This window comes from Lynx rufus, unplaced genomic scaffold (genome assembly GCF_022079265.1).
Source record: "Lynx rufus isolate CCGP_SWC_20201006 ecotype Redwood Valley unplaced genomic scaffold, mLynRuf1.p SCAF_3, whole genome shotgun sequence".
NCBI lineage: Eukaryota > Metazoa > Chordata > Mammalia > Carnivora > Felidae > Lynx > Lynx rufus.
In genome coordinates this window covers 147,182,026-147,207,004 of record NW_025814845.1, presented here as the reverse complement: position 1 = coordinate 147,207,004, position 24,979 = coordinate 147,182,026, and the positions used below count along the sequence as shown (strand labels likewise).

The following is a 24,979-nucleotide window of genomic DNA, read 5'->3' as shown; positions in this document are numbered from 1 at the left end:
TGTCCCTTTTACAGACTATGAGATGATTAGTAGAATAAACAAATCAACCAGAATTAGTTATTTAATTAAGATGCCAAAGGTGGAATTTAAACTAGGTTTTTTGGGGATGCTTGGGTTAAGCATCTGACTCTTGATTTTGGCTCAGGTCATGATCTTGCGGTTCATGAGATTGAGCCCTGCCTCAATAAATAAATAATTTACTTAAACAAACAAACAAAGAAGCAAGCAAACTTTAAAAAATAAACTAGGTCTTTTCATTTTAATTATATTATTCTTTTTAGGCTTTCTCTGCCTTTCAAAGAAATATTCCTTTTGCTCAAGTAATAATTTTCAAGTATTCTATTCCTGTTAGGGCACATAGTAGTCCCGTTGCTATGTGATGAAATCATTTATAGTTATGGGCCCTGTCCTAAACTTTTTGCAGTTTAAAGGTAGAGCTAGTTTTTTTTTTTTTTTTTTTTTTTTTTGAGTCCTCAATACCTGCTGGGCTCCTGGCTAAAAGTTTTACCCAATTCCTTTGACTAATCCTCGCTATAATCCTGTGAATATCATTCTCATGTATTGTTTTAAAGAAACAGGCAGAGAGAGGTAAGGAGCAGCAGCTCAAGGCTGAAGTTAGTGGTGGTTCTGGGGCCGGGCCAGGTCCTTTGATTTCAAAGCCGTTGAGTTCTTTACTGCAACTCTGTTTCTGTTTCAGTGTTTGGGGGCAAAGAGAGACAAGTACATAAAGGTGGATAGGAAACACTCAGAGAATGTCCCTATGCAGACAGACAAAGCAAATCTGTAAAAAAACACATTTCCAGGGGTGCCTGGGTGGCTCAGTCAGTTAAGCAACCGACTTCAGCTCAGGTCATGATCTCACAGTCCGTGAATTTGAGCCCCACATTGGGCTCTGTGCTGACGGCTCAGAGCCTGGAGCCTGCTTTGGATTCTGTGTCTCCCTCTCTCTCTGCCCCTCCCCTGCTCATGCTCTGTCTCTCTCTGTCTCAAAAATAAATAAAAACATTTAAAAAAATTAAAAAAAAAACACATTTCCAATGTAGTTTTTGTGATAGTTTTGAAAAATTTTTGACACAAAGGATATTCATACATAAGAGTACAAGGCATTAAATGTTGAAGATACACATTTTAAAATATGTATAAACATATGAGACACATCAACTGAAGGCCTGCTCTTGGTAATGTTTTTTGAGGCACTCCAACAACATCAACTTGAATTTGCGTGTTCTATATTTCAAAGGCTTTGTATGTGAAAATGTATTTGACCTGATTACTTCAGTTTAAGAGTATTTTTTAATGTGTAGCCTCTATGTGGCTAGAAAGATGGCAAGGCAGGAAAGGGGATTTATTATTCTACCCGGGAAAGTGAGCAGGATTAAGAAAAATAACACAAGGCATCTCATGCAATTTTTTATTTTGTTTGCAAGAAAAATCCTAGAACCAGATGTAACCTACTTTATCCCTCTCTCCAGCAGCCTAATCTTTTTCCATTTTCCATGCACCGAATTTCAGAGCGGAATTACAACTGTAGCTGGATAAAATGAGGACTGTAACATGTACCGAGTGCAGTTCCCCCGTGAACTCGCCACCAGTGTAACTCCGCTTCTGCAGAGCTTGGGCATAAGTGACCAGAAATTCTCAATCCTATTCAAACTGAACCACAAATAGAAAACACCTCAAGTCAAACAAATATATTCTCATTTGATTGTGTAAAATAGGAGACCAAAGGGCATCAAAATTTACACTGGGCAGAATGAACCTCAGAACTAGAATTCTCCTAGATCTGGAATTATAGATACTAGCAAGGGAAAGTCCTATGTTGCTTTTTTGTTTGTATGCATGTATTGTAATTCGTTGGAAACACAGCATCTTGTTTTCTTACATCTTGTTTTCTTACATCTTGTTTTCTTAAAAAAAAAAACCATGTAGTGTATTCTAGGTACATTTTATTTAGAATATCTAAATTCTAAAATTCTATTAATTTTAGATATAATAAAGTAGATTCAAATGGATCCTTTTTGCCTTCATTGATGTTTTTACCAAGCTCCAAATAAATTAATGTCTCCTATCTTCATTAGTGTGAATGACTGGTAAGAAACCAACTTTTCATTTATGTATGTATTTACTCACAGTTTGTCCATTAATCTTTTAATTAGCTTTTAATTTTTAACAGCTTAATTGAAGTATAGTTGAGATACAGAATATTGCATGTATTTTAAGTCTACAGTTTGATTATCAGTTTTGACTTAGACACCTGTGCAGCTATTACTACATTCAAGATTATGAACATATTAGCCTTCCTTCCAAATTTTCTTGTAATTCCTCCCTTCTGACCTTGTCATTCTCTTTGTCTAGGCCATCACTGATCTACTGTTATAGTTTAGTTTGCAGTTGCTAGAATCTAATATACATGTCATCATAAAATTTGTATTCTTTTTCTGGGCCTGGCTTCTTTTATTCGGTGTCATTATTTTTAGATTCACCTATGTTTAGCATGTATTAATAGTTCACCACTTTTTTTTTATTGCTGAGTATTATTCCATTTGCACAAATATACCACAGTTTGATTATTCATTCACTTACTGATGGACATTTGGGTTGTGTCCAGTTTTGAGCTGTTACAAACAAAGATGCTATGAATTTTGTTTACTAATCTTTGTGCATAGGAGATAGGCTTTCATTTCTCTCTGGAGGAGATGCCTAGGAGTGGAATAACTAGATCATATGGTGGGCATATTTAACTTTCAAAGAAACGGTCAAACACTTTTCCGAAGTGGTTGTACCCTTTTATATTCCCAACAGTAGTGTTTGAGTTCCAGTTGCTATGCCTTCTTTTTTTTTTTTTTTTTTTTTAAATTTTTGGGACAGAGAGAGACAGAGCATGAACGGGGGAGGGGCAGAGAGAGAGGGAGACACAGAATCGGAGACAGGCTCCAGGCACTGAGCCATCAGCCCAGAGCCCGACGCGGGGCTCGAACTCACGGACCGCGAGATCGTGACCTGGCTGAAGTCGGACGCTTAACCGACTGCGCCACCCAGGCGCCCCCAGTTGCTATGCCTTCTTACCGATACTTCATATGGGCAGTCTTTGAAGTTCAGTCATTATGATTGGGATATCATGGTATCTCAGTGTGGTTTTGTTTTGCATTTCCATGGTGATTAATGCTGTTGAGCATATTTGTGTCCCTTCTCTCATCTGCCTTGTCAGTCTGCCTAGAGGTTTACCAATTTTATTGATCTGCTTAAAGAACCAGCTTTTGGTTTCATTGATTTTTCTCTGTTGTTTTCACTTATATTTTATTGATTTCTTTTTAGTTCTTATTGTTTTAATCTTTTACTTACTTTGTGTTTAATTATCTCTTCTTTTTCTCATTCCTTAAGGTAAAAGTTAAGATCATTGACCTGAGAGCTTTTCTTTTTTCTAATATAGGTATTTAGTGCTATAAATCTCACCTAAGTACTTGTGTAGCAGAATCCCACAAAAAATCCCCCCCCAAAATATGCAGTGTTCTCATTTTCATAATGTTAAAAATACTTCCTAATTTCTCTTTTGTTTTCTTTCTTTGACCTATTTGTTATATACACATGTGTAATTTAGTTTCCAAATATTTCGGGATTTTTTGGTGTTTTTTTTTTGTTATTGATTCTAATTTAATTTCATTGTGGTCAGATAAGATACTTTGTATGACTTGAATCCTTCCAAATTTATTCAGACTTTTTAATGGCTCAGAATATGGCTTATCTTGGTAAATGCTCCATGTGTATTTGACAAGGATGCATATTATGTTGCTGTTGAGTAGAGCGGTCTATACACATTTATTAGGTAAAGTTGGTTGGTAGTGTTATTCAAGTCGTGTATATTTTTACTGATTTTCTGTTTCCTTGTTCCATTAGTTACTGAGAGGGGGGTATTGCAATCTATGACTATAGTTTTGAATTTGTTTATTTCTTCACGATGTTCTATCAGTTTTTCGCTTCATGTATTTTGTAGCTCTGTTAATAAGGGCATAAATGTCTAAGATTTTTCTGTACTCTTGATGAGTTAACTTTAATCTTGTTATGAAATGACTTTAATAATCTCTGCTAATATTCTTTGCTTTGACATCTATTTTGTCTTGATGTTAACACTTCAGCTTCCTTTAGATTTATACTATCTAAACAGTGATATTTATTTATAACTTTTATATCTTTTTATTCTATTTTTAAAACTATTTGTGTCTTTATATTTAAGATTTTGTTGTCGTCGTTGTTGTTGGCAGCACACAATTGCACCTTGCTGTTTTACAATCTCTGTCTTCTAACTGGGCTATTTAGATCACTTAGTTTTTTTTTTTTTTAGATTATTTACTTTTAATATGATTATTCATGTGGTTAAGCTTAAATCTATCAGCTTCTTTGTTTTTTATTTGTCCCATTTATTATTTCCTTTTCCATCTTTTGAGTCATTGAATATTTTTCATGATTCCACTCACTATCCTTTTTGACTTAACAAAAACTCTGTGTGATTTTTTTTTTTACTTTGTGGTTGCTGTAGGGTTTATATCATATGTGTTTATTTTTGATCACGGTTTAGCTTTCAGCGATACTGTACCAGTGCACATATATGATAGAAATCTTTTGGTAGAATGCTTTTATGTGTCTTCCCTTAACCTTTGTACTCTGTTGTCATACATTTTACTTTCCCATAGGCTATAAATCCCACATTACATCATTATTATTTTAACTATTGTCTTTTAAAAAGATTTAAAAATAAACTTTCACATATATGAACTTATATTATGAATATCATTTTTGTTTCCTTAATTCTTTTGTATGGACCCATATTTCCAGCCTTGTATCTTTCTGCCTTGTATCTTTTTGCCTTGTATCTTTCTGCCTAAAAGACTTCCTTTAACATTTCTTGTAGTGGGAGTTTGATCTTTTGCATTTATGAAAACATCTTGTCATCTGCATGTTTTAAATTTATTTTTGAGAGAGAGAGACAGAGCGAGAGCAGGGAAGGGGCAGAGAGACAGGGAGAGAGACAGAGACAGAGCATGAGGGGAGGGGCAGAGAGAGAAGGCAGCACAGAATCTGAAGCAGGCTCTGAATCTGAGCTGTCAGCACAGAACCCTACACGGGGCTCAAACTCCTGAACCATGGGATCATGACCTGAGCTGAAGTCTGACTCTTAAAAGACTGAACCATCCAGGTGCTCCTCATCTGCATTTTTAAAGATACTTTTGTTGGCTATAGAACACTAGGTTAACAGCTTTTTTTCTCTCAATCCTCTAAAGACGTTGCTCATTCTCATCTGCATTGTTTTCTGTAAGAAATATGTTATTTTTATCTTTGTTTCTCTGTACACAATAAGTTGGTGTTTTTTGGGTCGTGTGGGCTTGTTTGTTTGTTTGCCTGTCTAAGAGCTTCTCTATGTCATAGGATTGAGCTATTTTATTATGACATGACACATGCTATAGCTATAGATTTTTTCTTGGTAAAGTTACTTGTGCTTGGGATTACTTGAGTTTCTTGGATCTGCATGTATAGTTTTCATGAAATATGGACAATTCTTGAGCATTATTTCCTCCAGTATTCTTTCTGTTCCTACTTTTTGTCCATATCTTCCAGAGACTTGAATTTTATATTTTGTTCATTTCCATAACTTCTCTTTTTGTTTCAATTTTGGATATTTCCTATTGCTATATCTTCCAGTTTATTAATTTTTTTGTAATGTCTAATTTGCTTATAATCCCATCTAAGGCATTTTTAATCTTACACTTTTTCCCTCACCTTTAGGATTTTTATTTTGGTCTTTTTATACCTTACATGTCTCTGCTTAACTTTCTGAACATGTAGAATACTGGTATAGTTACGGTCTTAATGTCCTGTCTGTTGACTCTCAGTTGTTAGTTTCCATTGACTGAATTATTTACTCATTATGGGACATATACTGGTACTTCTTTGAATGGCTGGTAATTTTTTCTTTGGGTTCTAAAACTTTTACATTTTGGGGTGTTGGGTATTTTGGTATTCTTTTAAACATTTTGTTCTTGGGTGCAGTTACATTATCTGGAAATAGTTTAACCCTCTTGGGTTTTGTTCTTACAATTTATTAGGCAGGACTGGAGCAGTGCATAATATAGGACAAATTATTCACTACTTTTAAGACAAGACCTTCTGTGTGCTCTACTGAATGTCCTACAAATTACCAAACTTTTCAGTCTGGATGGTGAAAACAGACACTATTCTCAGACTTCTGCTTGTTCTGGGCACTGTTATTTCTGACTCTTTTGAATGTTCTTTTGCCCAGTCTTGGGTAGTTCCTTCACACACATGTTCCTATCATTACTCTGCTGAATGTTCAAAGGGTACAGATCTGTAGATCTCTAGAGCTCTCTGTGTAGCTCTCTTCTCATGGTGTTCTGCTCTTGACATTCTAGTTGGCCCATTTTCCCCAAATTCCCAGCTCTCTACCAACTTAGGCTGAGCCCTACCCGGGTTCGCCTTCCTTATACCATAACCTAAAAACACTCCAGTTGGGAAGCAGGGGCAATCATAGACCTCCCTTTATTATTTTCCATCTCTCAGGGATCACTGTCCTTCACTGCCAGATTGAAAATTCTGCAATTTCAATTCTGTAATTACAGTTCTGTAATTGAGCATCTTAAAAATCACTGTTTCATGTATTTTATGTCTTTTTAGGTGGACGGGTCAATCTAACCCATATTACTCTATCTTGTCCCACTGTGAAAATCTGATTATCTATCCATTGATTTTTATTTTAAAACATTTAAAAATATTTATTTAATTATTTTTAATAGATAATACATTCACATATTTATAAACATTCTTACTCCTACGTCTATCTCCTGCCACTCTATTTTTCTCATCACAAACAACCACTATTGTTTCCTGGATGTCCTTCCAGAGATATTTTACGCTCATCTAAGGAGGTACAACTATATCATTTTTTTCCTTCCTTTCCTATACAAATGATTGCACCCTACAAACAGTGTGCTTTTTACTTAATTTTAAAAATTCACCTAATTTTTAAAAGTTAGCTAATACGTTTAATGATCATGCTATATTGAAAAGACCTTCCTTGGTCTATTTTTTAAACATCTGCCCATCATTCCATTGTGTGTATATATATATTTCTGGAATTATATATCCTGGTTTGCCATAAAGAGTAAAAGTGTACAAATTTATTTACTTTCTCATGCCTGGAAGTTAAAAGTTCACATTAAGTTGTGTCCTAACCTGAAGCTCTAGCTCACATTCCATACCAGCCCAAGGCCAATGATTTAAGACCTAATAAAATAAAAGGTAGAGAAAAGTAGCAATCCTGAGAAATTACAGATCCATCATAAAGTAGCATATTCCAGGCTACAGATAACACTTGCTAGGGACATGTCATTATTAGGACAATATTTGGAGAGGAACTGTTGAAAAGTTTCGCAGGATAAATGATTTCAAAAAAGAAATGGAAAGAAAGGAGGTAAGGGCTGGTTTTGACACTAAGAAAGATGGTATACAAAGGCCCTGTGGTAGGAGGGAGCATAATAACAAGAAATGGAAGAAGGACAGTCCTGCTGAAGCTGGAGCATGGGGGGAGGATACACACAGAGTACCCAGTGCCTACACAGAGTAGGTGCTAAAAATTCCCACATAGTAGTGAAACACAAGAAATTATTGATAAATAAATGAGTATTTGTCCTTCCTCTTTGATCACCACAACCCTTCTCATTTCAAGCCCAGAGCAAGCCAGGACAGCAGCCTTCGTGCTCTGGGGGCTTGGAAAGAGGCAGCTGCTAAAAGATAAGAGCCCTTGTATTTTTAAGAGAATCTAAGCAGCCTGAAGAGATCCCAGAGAGGGAAGTGGGAGGCAGAATCTGTCAAGTCCTGCAGTGACAGAGGCAACCTCCTGAACTGTGAAGGTGCCTTGGGAGATGACAAGACCTCCAGGGTGGAACACATATGGCAGTTACACCCCATGAGCTGGGATTTGCACGAAATTAGCAGAACTGCTGATTTGAAGGAACCAAGTGGTTTGGGCCGTATGGATCTTGGTGGCAAACCTGTGAACGGACAGTTATGATCAGAAAGACGACTCTGACAATTTGGCTTAAATAAGATTCTAGAACCATCGCCTTCCCTGAAAACAGGGGAACTTGCATGAGAAGAGAGAATGAATTTTCTACTAGTTTTGTGAAGGGGACGCAGAGTGGGAGTTACATGGCTCTGAGGAAAATGTGGTCTTGTAATCTATTACGTTCCAGTGAGTTCGTGGACAGGAACTCATATGCCACCATGCAAATATGAGTTAACTAACGGGAGATGTTGTGCTGAGGTCAAGAGAAGAAAGTTGTGCTCCTCACAGATTAAAGGTAAAATATTTTCATGTGTCAACATTATTTTCTCCTCTGAAGAAATGAAGAAGGGAAGTTCATTATTTTCAGCATGTTCTTATGCTTTCTGTTTTCCATGTTAAATATAGTGCTAATTACTTGAAACTCTCCCCACTGGTCCTGTTTCTCACAATTTTTCATTTGTTTATCTTCACGTTCCTTGATTTTTTTTAATGTTTATTTATTTTTGAGAGAGAGACAGAGCACAAGCAGGGGAGGAGCAGAGAGAGAGGGAGACACAGAATCCGAAGCAGGCTCCAGGCTCCGAGCTGTCAGCACAGAGCCCGACGCAGGACTGGAAACCACGAACCACGAGATCATGACCTGAGCCGAAGTCTGACGTTTAACCGACTGAGCCACCCAGGTGACCCTCACGTTCCTTGATTTCTTACAAAATATTCATGCTGGTTTTGTTCCCCTCGTATGTTAACACACTGTAGACCTGTTCTAATGTGGTTTTATCTCATGCAACTTTTAACATATTAATGTACTTACTTTATGAGTGTTACTCATAAATCAGGTCTTAACTTTTGCTATTAAAAACCACACCCAGGGGCGCCTGGGTGGCGCAGTCGGTTAAGCGTCCGACTTCAGCCAGGTCACGATCTCGCGGTCCGTGAGTTCGAGCCCCGCGTCAGGCTCTGGGCTGATGGCTCAGAGCCTGGAGCCTGTTTCCGATTCTGTCTCTCCCTCTCTCTCTGCCCCACCCCCGTTCATGCTCTGTCTCTCTCTGTCCCAAAAATGAATAAAAATGTTGAAAAAAAAAAAAAACCACACCTGTCCGGTGCTTGAGTGGCTTAGTTGATTAAGCTTTTGGCTTTTGATTTCGGCTCAGGTCATGATCTCACGGTTTGTGACTTCAAGACCTTTCTTGGGCTCTGCCCTGGTAGTGCAGAGCGTGCTTGGGATTCTCTTTCTCTCTCTCTCTGCCCCTTCCCCGGGCCTGTGAATGCTCTCTCTCTCTCTTAAAAAAGATAAGTAAACTTAAAACAAAAAACACAGAAACATCTTTTAAAATTAACATAATCATGAAGGAACATGTTCCTGTTGCACATTCTTTATTCTTCAGGTTATGAAAATATAACTTTTGAATGCTTAATAGAAATCAATTTTCTATTTTATGTTAAGGCTATTGAACCAGATAATAGGTATGTTTCCTTTTTACCTATGGTAGACTAGTTTACTTTTCTACATCCATTTTTGTATTCCAAAATTTGCTGAGTTTAAATTTATGAGGCTATAATATAAAAGTATACTCGAACCATTCTTTATTTGGCACAAATGAAAAAAAATCTCCATGTTTTCACTTGCAAATGCATATTTCCAAGTGTACAGTTGGTTGTTTTCACTAAACCAGGATGTAGTTCTTAATGCTTGTGGCCTCACTCTCTGATTCTCACTGCATTCTAAAGAGTTGTTGATGTTCCTGTTATTCTCCATTTCACATATTGACTCTTTCCCCATATGTGAAAAATGTGGTAGGGTTTTAATACACTTTTTACACATTTGTTGCCTACTTTCTCCTATTTTCAGACAAAAAGGGTTATCTTGAATTTTAATACATCTCATGTATCCTTTGGGGGTCTACTAATAAAAAAAACCCATTACATTGAAAGATAAACATGCATAAAAAGTTATTTTTAAAATTCACTAACAATTAAAACTTAGGTCCAGAAATCAAAAGGAGTTCTTCCATTTGGCCTCAGAAAATAAACTGGCTCTCAATTTCCATTCATTTCCATGGCTGCAGTGAGAATTCTGGACATGTGGGTTGCAGTCTGAATTTGATCAGAAATGAAATGGCACAATTTCCCTCTGGACCCAATCAAGCCAAGTCAATCAGCATAGAGATGAACCACATAATTTTCAATTATGTAACTCAAAATTTTTAGCTGGCCCATGACTCAACAATTACAGAACAATTACAGCTGAAATATAATTATTTTCAGCTCGAATTCAGTTGTTGAGTAAAACAATATTGCAGATTAAAACATAATTTTTTTCTAACAATTTTTTCTTTTAAGTATTAAATCACCGCTTAATTAGGATTTTGAAAAGAGTCATTAAATAACTACTGATAAATTCATCTGTGTAACGTATCTTTAAAAACTTACTTTTTTGGTATAATTTCCTTGCCTTTATTTGTGTAATGGGGACCATAAGGATGAGGGAGGAATGTCACCTTTCTGTTACACAGGGAGGTGGTCAGTCTAGGGACAAAAAATGAAGTAGGTCCTGGGCTGGGAGAAAGAGGTCCTCTTAGAAAGAGCTGGATGCAGAAATGGAAGGAATATTTGATTCCAGTCATAGAAAGCTATGTTTTCTCCTAACTCATGCACCCTGGGACTATGTATGTATAATGGCAGAAATAGCTCTGATATGCGCAAAGCTGAAAAAATTGTTTAAGTAAAGGAGTTTAACATTTGGTGCCCAGGCCTATGCTAGTAGAGTGCCATAAACTGAAGTTTCCTTTCTGCACTCTGCTGTCTGAGAAAGTCCTCCGTGACTGCCTCTATGCCTTAGCATCGTTGCATTTCTTACTGTTTCCATTAGGCTGAGCTAGACTTCAGGACTTAAAAAAAATTTTTTTTTTTCTTTGAACAGGAACAAATGGCAGCAGCAGCAAAAAAAGCAACAGAGATTTTCTGCTTTTCTTTCTGAGAGGCAGTAGTTATTTGGACTGTATCTTAGGAACGAGGAGCTCTTTTTCTTACCAAGTAGAAGATCGACTCCGAAAGTAACACAACACGCAAAATGAGGATTTGTCAAATTTGAATACTAAATGGCCTTATGCTGAACTGTACGGATCATGGGTTCTTGTACCCATGCCCTTGTGTCGTACATTGCCATTGACTTAGTCGGTCATGTGACTTGGTTTAGCTAACATCAACAAATGAGGTGCAAGCAGAGGCCTTGTCCACTGGGGCTTGGCCTCTTTCCTACATCTTCAAGAAGCCTGCTACCACATGAAGAAGCCTGACTAGCCTGTTGGAGACACATGGTCCAACTGACAATCAGCACCAACTACTAGATATATAAGTGGGACCATCTTAGACTGCCTAGCTCTAGGTGAGCCATCAGAAGACTACTGCCACATGAGTGACCCCGGACATAGGGTGACCAACTCTTCTGTTTTGCTTGAGACTGATGGGTTTGCAGGATGCTGGACTGTCAATGCTAAAACTGGGAAAGTCCCAGGCAAACCAAGATGAGTTGTTCATCCCTCTTAGGTGAGACCAGCAGAAGAACCATTTAGTGGAGCTTAGTCTCAATTTCTGAACTTCAGCATTGTGACTAAACAAAATGTTTGCTGTTTTAAGTCACTAAGTTCTGGGATGGTTTGTTAAATAACGGATAACAGATCTCATCTTGAATTTCAAGCTCTGAAAGAGGACATATTTGCATTTCTATTAAGCTGCTGGTAATGATAATAACCCTTGATAGACACAGGATTTTGGTTAATTTTCTAATTTCTAAGGTTTAACATAGGCTTATTTTTTGGATTTTTTTTTCAAGTTATCTCCACTAGCGCCCTAGGGTATATTATAATACATAACAGGATTTCAGAGTTGCTCATAATGACAGCAGAAGCCTTTGCTCAAAAAAATTCTGTATTTCTAGATTTACAAATGCAAGTGTTAATGTTTAGGAAAGCATTAGTAGAAAAGGAATAAGGGCCAACTAGTTACCCAAGAGCAGGTGGCAGAATTATGACTTTTTCAGCTTTTTGGATAAAATGAGGAAAACAAAATTATAAATCATAGTACAAATTTTGTACTATTTTGTGCCACGATCTATAATTTTGTTTTTATCCCAAACATAAACACATATAATACAACATAATGGTTTAAAAGGTTTTTATAAAATTGAATATACTTTGGCTGCTTTCTTTATATTTAGGATAGTAGACTCCCCTGTGGAAGGATATAAAGTTGATGAAAAAAGAAACCTTGTGTATGTCAGTACAAATTATATAGGCCATTAAACTGGCCTATAGCCTTAAAAAGAGTGTGATGGCCTGGCTTTGGTGTTCCAATTAAGTTGGTAGTTCTGAAGTTGTTCAAAATACTGCTGCCTCTGTATCTTCAGCGTTGTCACTGATCTAACAAGATGAAATGGAAACTCTGGATGTCAAAAGGCTACATCAACAACTGTCTCTCTGGGTATAGCAGGAGAATGGCTAAATATTTTTATAGTCTTAGTTTTATGTGACCAAGGTGCTGTGTCCCTCAGCTACTCTTTTGTGACCCAAAGTGGTGCGTGCATGTGTGTGTGTGTGTGTGTGTGTGTGTGTGTGTGTTTATGTAGGTCAAATGGAAAACCTCCAAGAATGGGCACCAGAGTGATTGGTCTAAAATTCCATTCTTCACTCCTACAGTGAACGGGTGGATGGATTCACCTGTGTGGGTACAGCTGCTATTTCCTAGTCATCCTATCCTTGAAATAGGTGCACACTAAACGATATACTGGGACCACCTGCACCCTACTCCTCAAAATGCAGAATACTCCCGGGGAGATCTCTTCAAAGGTGTCTGGGGAGAAATAAAGTGTAAATGTTATGGCTTATTTTCTTAAGTCACTTCCTGCCCACTTCTCTCTTTGAACAATGTGGTGGATTGGAGACTTGGCTCAAGGTACAATTTTGGATTTTGATATCCCAGAATTATGTCCTCAGTATACTTACCCTGCAATTCTTATTGGATTCATTCATTTCTAATTTCTAAATGGTCACAAGTTTAATCATGGTCTCATATTACATACCAGTATAATGACCATGGTGATTGTTTTAGTTATTAATCGTCTCCTTATGTGATCTAAACAGCTCAAGCCTTCCCTGCCTGAAGGGACAAATGAGGTCATATTAACACTAATAATCAGAATATAGTGGTCTTCAAAAAGTCTTTGGGTCCATCTGGCTGACAGAGGGTTTTAGTCTCCTGCCTACCAGGTTTTCCTGGTTTGCTAGGAGTCTCTGGGGATGTCAACTGTGTGCTTAGGAGCAAGTCTGCCTTTGGTTTTTCTACTCCAGTGCATTGGGTCACTTTGCTGTTGTGCTTGTCGCCAGCCTCATCCATAAGGAAGATCCTCTACTGGTGTGGTCATGCTCTGCTGGTGGCTCCTTTATTTTATTTGATTTTTTAAATTTTTTTAATGTTTATTTATTTTTGAGAGACAGAGCACAAGTGGGGGAGGGGCAGAGAGAGAGGGAGACACAGAATCCAAAGCAGGTTTCAGGCTCTGAGCTGTCAGCTGAGCTGACGTGGGGCTCGAACCCACAAGCTGTGAGATCATGACCTGAGCCTAAGTCAGACACTTAACTGACTGAGCCCCCCAGTGGTTCCTTTAAATGAAGCTGCCTGGGGAAAGATTACCCTGGAACCTAGGCCTTGTGCCATGTATCCTAACCTGTCCTTGAGATCCAAGGCCACCCAGTTCATGCTCAGAGCTTCACGAAGCGTCTGGACAGCACAACTCTTTCTGCTTCTGAAATTAACCTTGCTCTCCACAGGTCTTGCTGAGCAGTCTCTCAGGCTAGATGGGGGCAGATGCCAATCCAACGTCTCAAGACTTTCTCGATTGCCTTTTCACTCCTCTCTGGCTCTCAAACTCTTCTGCTATGGTTCGAATGTTTGTATCCCCCACAAAATTCATGTGTTGAAACCAAACCCCCAAGGTGATGGTGTTAGGAAGTGGGACCTATGAAAGGTGCTTAGGTCAAGGAGGCAGAGTCTTCATGAATGGGATTAGTAGTGTTCTTATAAAAGACGTCAGAGAAAGCTCCCTCAACCCTTCCGCCATGTGAGGACACGGTGAGCAATTGGCAGCCTGCAACCTGGAAGACAGCCTTCACCAGAACCCAACCATGCTGGCAGCCTAATCTTGGACTTCCAGCCTCCAGAGCTGTGAGAACTAAGTTTCTTTTGTTTATAAGCCACTGAGTCTGTGGTCTTTTGTTACAGCAGCCCAAATGGATTAAGACATCTTTTCTCCTTCTTTAGCTTCAAAAACCTTCACCATGGGGCGCCTGGGTGGCTCAGTTGGTTGAGTGTCAGACTCTTGATTTCAGCTCAGGCCAAGATCCCAGGATGATGGGATTGAGCCCCGTGTCAGGCTCCATGCTGAGCATAGAGACTACTTAAGATTCTCTCTCTTCCTCTCTCCCTCTGTCTCTTCCCTGCTCATGTAAGTGTGCTGTCTGTAAAATAAATGAATGAATAAATAAATAAAAAGCGCCTCCAACCGTACACCTACTGTATTGACTGCCAAAGAGCACAGTCTGTTTCTGAACCCATTTGGGCTCAGCAAAGGTGCTCTGCTTCTCTTATATAAAACACAGATCAGATTTCATAACACTTAATAAAATGATCAGATTAACATAACATTTATAACACCAAAGTCCCGCTGTGTTTTGCATTGTTTGTCTTCCAACATGACCTCCACCCTTTCCTAAAATCCATATTTTGGCATAGATGTGCTCTGAGATCCTCACACAATGTTGATGAGTGCACATCACTTAAGTTCCTCATCTCATCTCTGTTGTAATCTACCAGGGTCCATATTACCTTATACTCTGCCATTCACCATTGGAATGATCCCTTCATTGCTCTCCCTGCCTCGTCCAGGCTTTTACACTCCCATCAACACCAACATCAGAAGGAACTCAATAATAATATGAAATGGCAGAGCAAATGACTTATTTCATCAGCAATGGAGACTATTCAGAGCTAAAAATCCCAAGTGCAGAGTGGGGAGACTTTCTTCTTGTATACAAATATAACTTTTCATTCAAGGGATAAATGCTAGTTATTAAAATCCAAGCATGGATGAAGCTACAGGAAAGCTTGTTTTCTGCTTCATTGATTTAATAAACATTTGACAGGTTTGTGTTTTTTTATGAAAACATTACCCCTTTATCTTAGTAAGGAACGCAAAATATGCTTTTTCTCTTAGGCACTGACTGCAGCTTAAAGTCAGTTTTGCTTTCATTTCCTATCATTATATCAAACTAAAACTTGCTGTAATGGCATGGATTTTTAATACCTCATCTCAAAACTTTACCTTTTAATAAATTAACATGTACCCTCTGATTAATGACCACCTTAATTCCTTAAAAACAAAGCAGAGAAAACAAACAAACAAACAAAATCCCAGGGACTGAGGTGAATGGGTGTTAAGCAAAAAGGTTATAACTATAATTTACACAAAATCTGGATAAAAAATATCATCTTATTTTCCCCTGTAGGTCAAGCTATCAACAAAGAAGTTTCATCCAACTGCATATGGCAGGAGAGAAAAAGAACACCCTCGCCTGCTCTGTATCTGTTCCCATTTCTTCCTCTCACACTTTATGGCAGTTTTCGTTTTTTTTTTTTTTTATATTTTTATTTATTTTTGGGACAGAGAGAGACAGAGCGTGAATGGGGGAGGGGCAGAGAGAGAGGGAGACACAGAATCGGGAACAGGCTCCAGGCTCTGAGCCATCAGCCCAGAGCCCGACGCGGGGCTCGAACCCACGGACCGCGAGATCGTGACCTGGCTGAAGTCGGACGCCCAACCGACTACGCCACCCAGGCGCCCCAATATGGCAGTTTTCAAACATGTACGTAAGTTCTTAGACCTTCTTCCCATTGGGAAGTGGGGTATATGTCTCTGTCCTTGAATCTGGTTAAGATTATGACTGCTGTATGGCGAAATTGATACCCAGTGACTTCCAAGTGGTCTATGAGAGACCACCTTGCTTTTATCATGTTCATTGGAATAATTTGATCTTGGAGCTCTCAGTTACCATGTGGGAATTCAGCCTATGCTGCAGTCACCAGACTAGAAGGAAGCACAGGTCACATAGAGAAGCCACATGGAGGTATTTTGATCCCTTTGTTGCTTAAGCAAGTTTGAAATATCCTTTGATTTTGACAAATACTCTCTTTCCTAACTTCTAAGATTTTTTGGAATAGATATTTTTGGAATAGATATTTTGAAAAATTATGCTCATTTCTCAAATTAACAATTTTTCAAAATAGCAAGAGATTAATTCCTTTTTTTCTTTTCAAATTGTTATTTAAATTCTAGTTAGTTAACATAGTGCAATATTGGTTTCAAGAGTAGAAATTCAGTGATTCATCACTTACATACAACACTCAGTGCTCATCACAAGTGCCCTCCTTAGTATCCATCACCCATCTAACCCATCACCCATCTAGCCCATCCCCCACTCACCTCCCTAGAAATTAATTCTTAGCATCAAATCTATGCCTTATTAGCTATTGCTATGTAACAAACCTCCTCAAAACTTGGTGATATAAATCATGTAATAGTTGGGACATATTTACATTAACAATTTATTTGTTGTTTTTCTGAATTTTGAATTTAGCCAAGCATTCTGCATTTTATCTAGCAATCCTAAGATATAGAAAGATTCTTTCTTACAATGTTCCTATGTGAATACCAGGAAAGGAATTTGATTCACTTTGCTTAGACCAAGCACCTGCCCTTTGTATAGAACGAAGCAGGATATAGCTCACCTCTGTGGCCAACGTGGCAGGGTTTATTATCAGATGAAGGGAATGTGGGAAGTTTTTCTGGGTTTCCACAATCTACTACACACTTACTAGTGTTTCACTTTCACCTCAATCACTGGAAAAATAACAGAATTGTGGGCTTAGATAACTATTGCACTGAGGGGGGCCAATCCTTTATAGTTTCAGAGACATAGATGATTATCGACACTGGCTCTTGTAACGCCAATTTTATAGAATGTTTTCTTAGTTCAGGCTGCTATCACAAAGTAGTATAAACTAGGTGGCTTACAAACAACAGAAGATTATTTCTCATGGTACCGGAGGCAGAGGAGTCTGAGATCAGGATGCCAGTGTGGTAGGGTTCTAGTGAGGACTCTTTTCCTGATTGCAGAATTCCTACCTCTCATATCCTCACAGCAGAAAGAGGGCTGGAGAGTTCTCTGGGGACTTAAAAAAAATAAGAACACTAATCCCATTTCTCAGGGTTCTGCCTTCATGATCTAATTGTGTCCCAGAGGCCCCACCTCCTAAAACCAGGGGAGTTAGGATTTCAACATATGAAATTGGGGGGGACACAGTTAGTCCACAACAGATATTGACTTGCTAGGGGATTTTTTCATCAGCTACCTAATAGATGGCCAAGGAGGGTGCTGAAATTGTCTATTAATTTGCAATTCAATGCAGCAATTACTGAGAACCTAAATTCAAGGTACTAAATACAGGATGCAGAAATGAGTAGTAGCCTTTCTGCCCCTGTCGAGTGCAGAGTTAGTGGGGCAAACACAGAATCAACACTATGTGGTGTGAGAAATGGGTGAGGTATGTGCAGCACCTTATGGTATTTTCAGAGGGTTCCTCACATTACCTGGGTGTGGCAGTGGGATGAGTGGGGTTAGTCGGGAGAAGGAAGAACAAATGCATACAGGGAAGAATAGCATGATGTGTTTCTAGGTTGTGTGTGTGTGTGTGTGTGTGTGTGTGTGTGTTTTAGAGAGAGAGAGCCTGTAAGCAGGGGAGAGGAAGAAGGAGAGAGAGAGAGAGAGAGAGAGAGAGAGAGAGAGAGAATCTCAAACAGGCTACACGCTCAGACGCTCAGTGCAGAACCTAACCCGGGCTTGATCTCACAACCCTGAGATGATGATCTGAGCCATAATCAAGAGTAGAACACTTAACCCACTGAGCCACCCACTTCTGGGGAGGTTTTGAGAATGTGGTGTGTGGGACGTGTATTGGTGTGCATAAAAACCAGCACCTGGTTAAAGCTGAACAATAAAGTACAAGGTAAAGTGTTATGAGGGGGGCAGTGAGGCTAGAGAAGTTTGTAGGGATCAGCTTGTTGAGGGCCTTGCAAACCATATTATGGAGCATGAATTTGATGTGGAACTTTCTGTTCTTATTCTTTGCTAGGTCACAGAGAATGATAAAAGCTACCATTTTCCTCTGAATAAATGCACATCCACCCAAAATTATGCATAGAGATTCAAGGGAATTAGAGATGTTTTGAGGGCCAAACCAAGGTTTATGCATTCCAGGTTTATAATCTTAGAGTGCAAGTGATTGGATACCACCAAAGACTCTTAACCATGGGAATACCGCATTTAGATTTCATTTAAATTTTTTTAGATTTTATATTTTTAAGTAATCTCTACACCGAACGTGGGGATGGAACTCAGAACCCTGAGGTCAACAGTCGCAAGCTCCACCAACTAAGCCAGCCAAGCAGCCCCACACCTCCACCTTTTTTTTTAAATGATTTTATTTTTTAAAGGATTTTTTTTGACTACTCTGATAGCAGTGTAGACAGTGGATTTGACTGGGGCATTAAAATTTACCTGTGGTTCCCAGGGAGGAGGATTAGGGGAACATTGGGGTTCCTGTCTTTTTAGACATCTGATGATGATAAAAGGAAAGATCACCTAGACCTGACACTTCAGAGCAAGTACCGGTGGCAGACAGTTGGGGACAGCAGCTGGCCATGTGACTGCCGAGGAAGTAATTGTGCCAATGATGCAGAAACAATGATGGATGGGATAAATATTTAAGAGGTAACATTGGCAGGACATGGTGACTGAATGATGTTGGAAAAGGATGGGATGGTTAAGTAATCAGTTACCAGATAAAAGAGGAAGTGCAGATTTAGCAGAAAAATTAAAAGATCAAGCTAGCATTACTGTTTTGGACCAAAAAGTAAGATCTGACTACAGAGAAGTAAGACATCATTTCTTAATTCTTAAACAAACTCTGAAAGCAACCTGGGAAATGAGTTCTGAAAGTGTTTCTTGGAGTTACTCTTCGAAATGATCTCCTGAGGCCAACAGTGTGCTATTCTTTCTTTCAGGATGACTTATTTAGGTGAATATTTCTTCATTTTTCTTTCTTTAAGATGTCACAACATTGTAGTCTATCCTTGCATTGGAGGGAAAAGGTTGGGATTTAAGAATGTATTTAGATATCACCGTTAAAATAAAAAATGCTTAAAATAATTGAGATAAACAGAAGGCAATTATAATAGACTCATAAATCTGTACTAATTGAGGGGAAGGTCAATCAGAATTCATTAAAAATCAAAAGTGTAAGATATTGTTTTCATTCATATTCTTAGCCTAAAAATAATGTGAAGGAAAAAAAATGAGTTGCTTTTATCACTATCACATAATTGCTTCCTATTTCTGCTCTGCAAATTAGCACAGAGGACACATGCAATCAAAACTCTACTTAAGTTCCCGTGACCACTATTGACAACAGTGTGTTGCTATGGCAGAAATGAAGACCTCTGTATCCTTTTGTTTAGAAGATATTGAACCTTATCAGCCACTCCTAACTGGCCACTGAGAAATAATTTTATCACTTGCGTTGAGGGGCAATGTTGAGCATTACTTCCCAAGTTTTACATGCACAATGTAATAGACACATACACACAGGCATGCACACAAATAGAGAGACAGCAGAGTTGAAACAATAGATACTACTGTTCCCTGTTTGGGCTAGAGGCCATGAATGTGAAGGCAGAAACATACACCTGCAAAGACTGTGATGTTTCCCTCTCTGATAAAATATAAAAAAAAAAAATGAAGGAAAGGGAATCAGTGTAACCACGTCTAGAGGGTCTCTGTATTGGGTCCATTTCCTGCTTGGGAAGATGGAGACGTAGAAGCATGAGCTCCAGGAGGGTGCACAGACCTGCTCCTGTCAGGGCACGTCCAACACTCACAGGGGAGTTTCTTGAACCATGTAAGGAGATGTTGAGCTTACTGAGAGGCCAGTTTGAATGTTCGGGAACCTTGGGGAAGTCAGATAAAGGCTATCATCTCGAGAAGAGGGATAAAATCTGGGAGTCAGAAAGCTACATGGAGGAGATGCTTTAGAGGGCCTGGCCATGGTTATGGTTTGGTGCCAGAGGAATGAGGATATGGGGGGGGGGAGGAGAAACTATGTTAAGAGAGGCAGAGGCTCCCCTCTCCATCCTTCTTTGGGTTTTGGTGTTTGTAGTTGAGTCATTCTAACTCTGTGCGCCAGCAAATGAAACACTGTGGGCCTAAACAAAAAAATGCTTGGAAATCATTTGTAGGAATATTCAAGTTGAATGCCATTAATAGAAATGTACCCCATTTGTCCTTGTGTCTTTTGTGATTTGGTCCTATGGGCCCAGAGAATACCATCCATGGTTACATGGAATTTATTCCATGATCTTTTCTGGGTGTTTTCTTGTTTTCATCTTGGCCGTTTTTCTCTAGGAACCTTGAGACGAATTTATCACGCACCTTTAACCAGGTTAGAGATTTGTCATTGATAAACCAGATTTTTTTTGTCATAGGCTTGGTCTGAGCCTATCTCTAAAACCAGAGCAGAACCTGTCTTGAGCTACAGCTCGCACTGTCCCATGACCTGTTCTGTCACATCTAAAGTTTTTAAGGAACAAACTTTTCATGTTGTATCAATTAACTTCCTATAAAACCACTCCTCATAAAAGGGACCAAAGACTGAGTGCACACAGGCCCAGGGCCAAAGTGAAGGGATATTACCTGACATTGTGTTGTGCCGTAAAATACAGAAGAAATGGCGTCTTTACCCCGATAGAATAAAAAAGCACAAAGTTTTAAATCTTCCTCCAACAAAAAATGTACAATTACAGCTGTTATGGGACAATATAGAAATTAGTTCAAATAGTAGGGGCCCTCTTTGATTGCTAGGGCTTTTATGCTCCTTAAATTTGCCTGTGGTTCCCAGGGGAAAGAAATAGGAGGACAGGGGCACCTGGGTGATTCAGTGGGGTAAGCATCCGACTTTGGCTCAGGTCATGAACTTGCGGTTCATGGGTTCGAGGGCTGTGTCGGGCTCTGTGCTGACAGCTGGGAGCCTGGAGCCTGCTTTGGATTCTGTGTCTGCCTCTCTCTCTGCTCCTCCCCCACTCACACTCTGTCTCTCTCTGTCTCTCAAAAATAAATGAATGTTAAAAAGAAAAACTTGAAAAAAAAAAAGAAATAGGAGGACATCGGAATTTCTGTTTTCTAGGCATCTGCTGATGAATACAGGAAAGATCACCTGGATTCGCATACTTCAGAGCAAATATGAGAATGTGTGGAGGAAGGGGTTAGAAAAGAAGAGAATTAGGAAATGAAAGAAAAAGATAGGGAGAATCCACTCTGCTTCATGAGAGGTCCATCTGTTTTCCTTTTCTATTTGAATGAGTCTTTCCAGAGGCTAAGGAAGATGACTAACACAGTATGAATGTACTGATTATGTGTGCATTGACTGCTGCAAAACTAAAGAGTAGAATCAACTCATGGAACCATCATGAGATGAAGGAGGGAGTTGTTTCTAGAGGGAAATCAGAGTGTGGTTGCCAGAAGATGGTAATTGGAAGCTGGCTGGCACGTACACACATACGTGTGCGTGCACACACACACACACACACACATTACAGGGCCTTACTCACATATAAGTGCAACTTATGGAACATTGGGAATGAGCTTGCATCCTGTTGAGACTGGATGGTAAGGACAGAGCATAGAATAATGGTTAAGAGCAAGGACCTGGGAGCCAGAATGCATGGGTGCAAGTCCTCTTCCCACAACTTCTGGCAAGTTACTTACTGTCTCTGATTCAGTTTCCTCATTGTAAACTGGGGCTGATGGTACTAGATAACATCTATGTTGTGAGAATGAGGGTTAATTTATGGGAAGCACCAGAAATGTGCTGTGGCTCAACAAACTCTCAGTGATCGCTGACTGTTGTTATGGGCTACTTAGGATTTGCGGGGGTACAAGGATAGGTCAGATTGTAGCAGAGCTCAGAGAACTAGTTCTTGGGAAATTACTATTTTTTTTTTGTTTTGTTTTGACTTTACTTCAAAAGCTGAATTTGGAGAATTCTGTAACCTTAGATTCTTTTCGAAGGAAGTGGTCTTCATAGACAACTTTTATGCCTTTTGAGGTGATATCCCTCATCAGATTTATCAAACTAGTCACGGCTGGTCTGTACTTAATGCTCACCGACAGCCTGGTTTGGACTGACAGCGCTTGCTTCCTCCTACACACCCTGGGGTCCTGCCTCTCACTCTTGAGAGCACTTCTATGATGGGCTTAAGCCAGTGGGGTTTTGTCCTAAGTTCTAACAATGTGTTTTGGTTTCTTTCATGTTTCACTGAAATGTTCATATACTTTTTTATGTTTTGGCAGAAATTCATAAATCGATTCAAGATGATTGGAAGCATTAAAAATGCCTACAATAACAGGTATATATATACATCTATAGCAGAGTTCTTTATATTTACAGTATAGTTCGGTGTAATTGCACTTAGCATGTTTTCTGTGATGACACGAGTCTTATGTCCTTCTAAGAGCCTCAACTCATTTTAGGAGATTTGATTCTATTCTGCTCCATGCCAGCCCACTCCTTTCCATTCCATTCTCTGAGGAAATATGAAATTCACAGCATGCTGCAAGGCATGGTTGAAATTAAAAGACAATCAAGGCAGAGTTCTCAAGAGAAACTTACAACGTAGTTTCAAATTTGGAATTTGGATAGCAGATAATAGAAATTTTGGAAAGTGCATAAATTCAATATTTATTTTTTTGTAAGTTAATTTATTTTGAGAGAGAGAACATGTGTGTGAGCAGGGCAGGGGCAGGGAGAGAGGGAGAGAGAGAATCCCAACCAGGCCCGGCGCTGTCATGGCAGAGCCCAACCTGGGGCTCAATCTCACGAATCGTGAGATCACGACTTGAACCGCAATCAAGAGTCAGATGCTTAACCGACTGAGCCACCTAGGTGCCCCCATAAATTCGATATTTCTAAGTTAGCTCATTGGTGGCCATTACAAATATAATTAAATAGTACACATAGTTTTAGTCCTAGAAGCTGCTTGTGCCCCACTGGATCCCTTTTTTTTTTTTTCTACTGAAACATCCATTCATTCCCCAGCCCCTGCAGGTGCTCTGGGAACAGCTCACAGCTGCTTCTCCTCTGTAAAATTGTCTTTGGCTGAAGGCAGCTGCCTTGCACAGAAGCCTGAGAGATTACACCCCTTCCCTGTGTTACGTTCAGAGCTGGCCACTGACAGACCGACATGGTGGTGAAAAAGCCCAGTTCCCATTTTTCATGGAGGCTCAGTTTTGTGTGTGATTTGTACTCCAGACGCCTGTGGATCAGGCTACATCCTACTCAGCTCTTTCTCCTTCCCTGTTAACCTCGCTCTTTTGTGGGTCTCTCCTAAAGCAATTCCTGAAAGAAATTAGATGTACTCAAATCCATGTCTTAAGCTCTGCTTCCAGAAAACTCCACCCAAGTCATTTCTTTGCTGTTTATTGCTTATTTTAGGGATTTACAATAAGAGGCATTGACTTATATTCATCATTTTAAACTTGTCTTGAGAGTTTTGTATTTTAAACTCACTTGTGGCCAGAGATTATCTGCCCTTCACTAAAACAATTTTCTTATCCACATCTTTTGATTTTTAAAAAATGTTTATTTATCTTTTGAGAGAGAGAGAGAGAGAGCACAAGCAGGGGAGGGGCAGAGAGAGAGAGGGAGACACAGAATCTGAAGCAGAATCCAGGCTCTGAGCTATCAGTGCAGAGCCCGACGCAGGGCTTAAACCCACGAACTGCAAGATCATGACCTGAGCCAAAGTCAGATGCTCAACCGACTGAGCCACCCAGTGCCCCTGTATCTTCTGAATTTTAAAGACAATTCTATGACTTCCAGCATAGACTTTCATTACATACACCAAAGAAATCAATGCACTCTATTTGGTATTGGATCCAGTAATTAATATCTGCATAGTCAGTGTAATGCACACGGTATTCCTATGAATTCACAGGTTGTCATGTACCATATCAATTTGAAAATTCTTGAGGTATGATGATGTTCTTGAGGTAATGGCCAAAACAAACTTCGGAAGAAGAGCTATGTTTCTGTTCACTTGATCAGTGCCTTCAGTTTCCAGGATTAAAAAAATAATAATAACAGTTCTCAGTATTTTAGATTTGCGTAATGCTCCAATGATGGCCAAGCCTTCTCCTATATATGAATTCACCCAAAGCTTTGATCAGTGATGAAGTATGAAATATTGTTCTCATGTTGGAAGTAGATCCCGTAAATGCCCAGCACTAGGTGCTTCAGCTAGAAATTTCAAAGACGGACCCTAATGCAGGCAGCCTCATTCCCAGTGTGGTGCTCCTTTTATAGTCTATCAGCGAAATAGTGATATAAAATTACATTTCTATTTGCCCTAGTAATCTTAGAATTTGAAGAGCCCCTGATGCATTTTTCTCAAGTAGTATCTTAAAAGTAGGTTTTCTCTGTGATAAAAAAGCAGATAATTAACACTTGACTGCCCATATTTTCTCTTCTCACGAATTTTTTGTATTCAGAGCCTTTTTCCATCTTCCTAAATATTATAATCTTTTCCTTTTCCTAGCTCACGGAGATGTTGAGAAGATGAAGTGTAAAAAAAGATCTTCCAAGTGCTTTGACCCGCTTGGAGGCAAGTTCTCCAGTTAAGCTGGGTGGTATTAGCTCTAAGAGTCTGTGATTATTGTGTAGTGTTGCTATGGAGTTTCCTGGATT

The 24,979-nt window shown here is 39.1% G+C and overlaps 1 protein-coding gene across 1 annotated transcript in view; it reads right to left on the bottom strand.

Moving 5' to 3' along the window:
* GALNTL6 (polypeptide N-acetylgalactosaminyltransferase like 6) overlaps positions 1-24,979 on the bottom strand; it is a 1,217,468-nt gene that overhangs the window by 134,222 nt on the left and 1,058,267 nt on the right. The gene's annotated exons all lie outside the window — the stretch shown is intronic.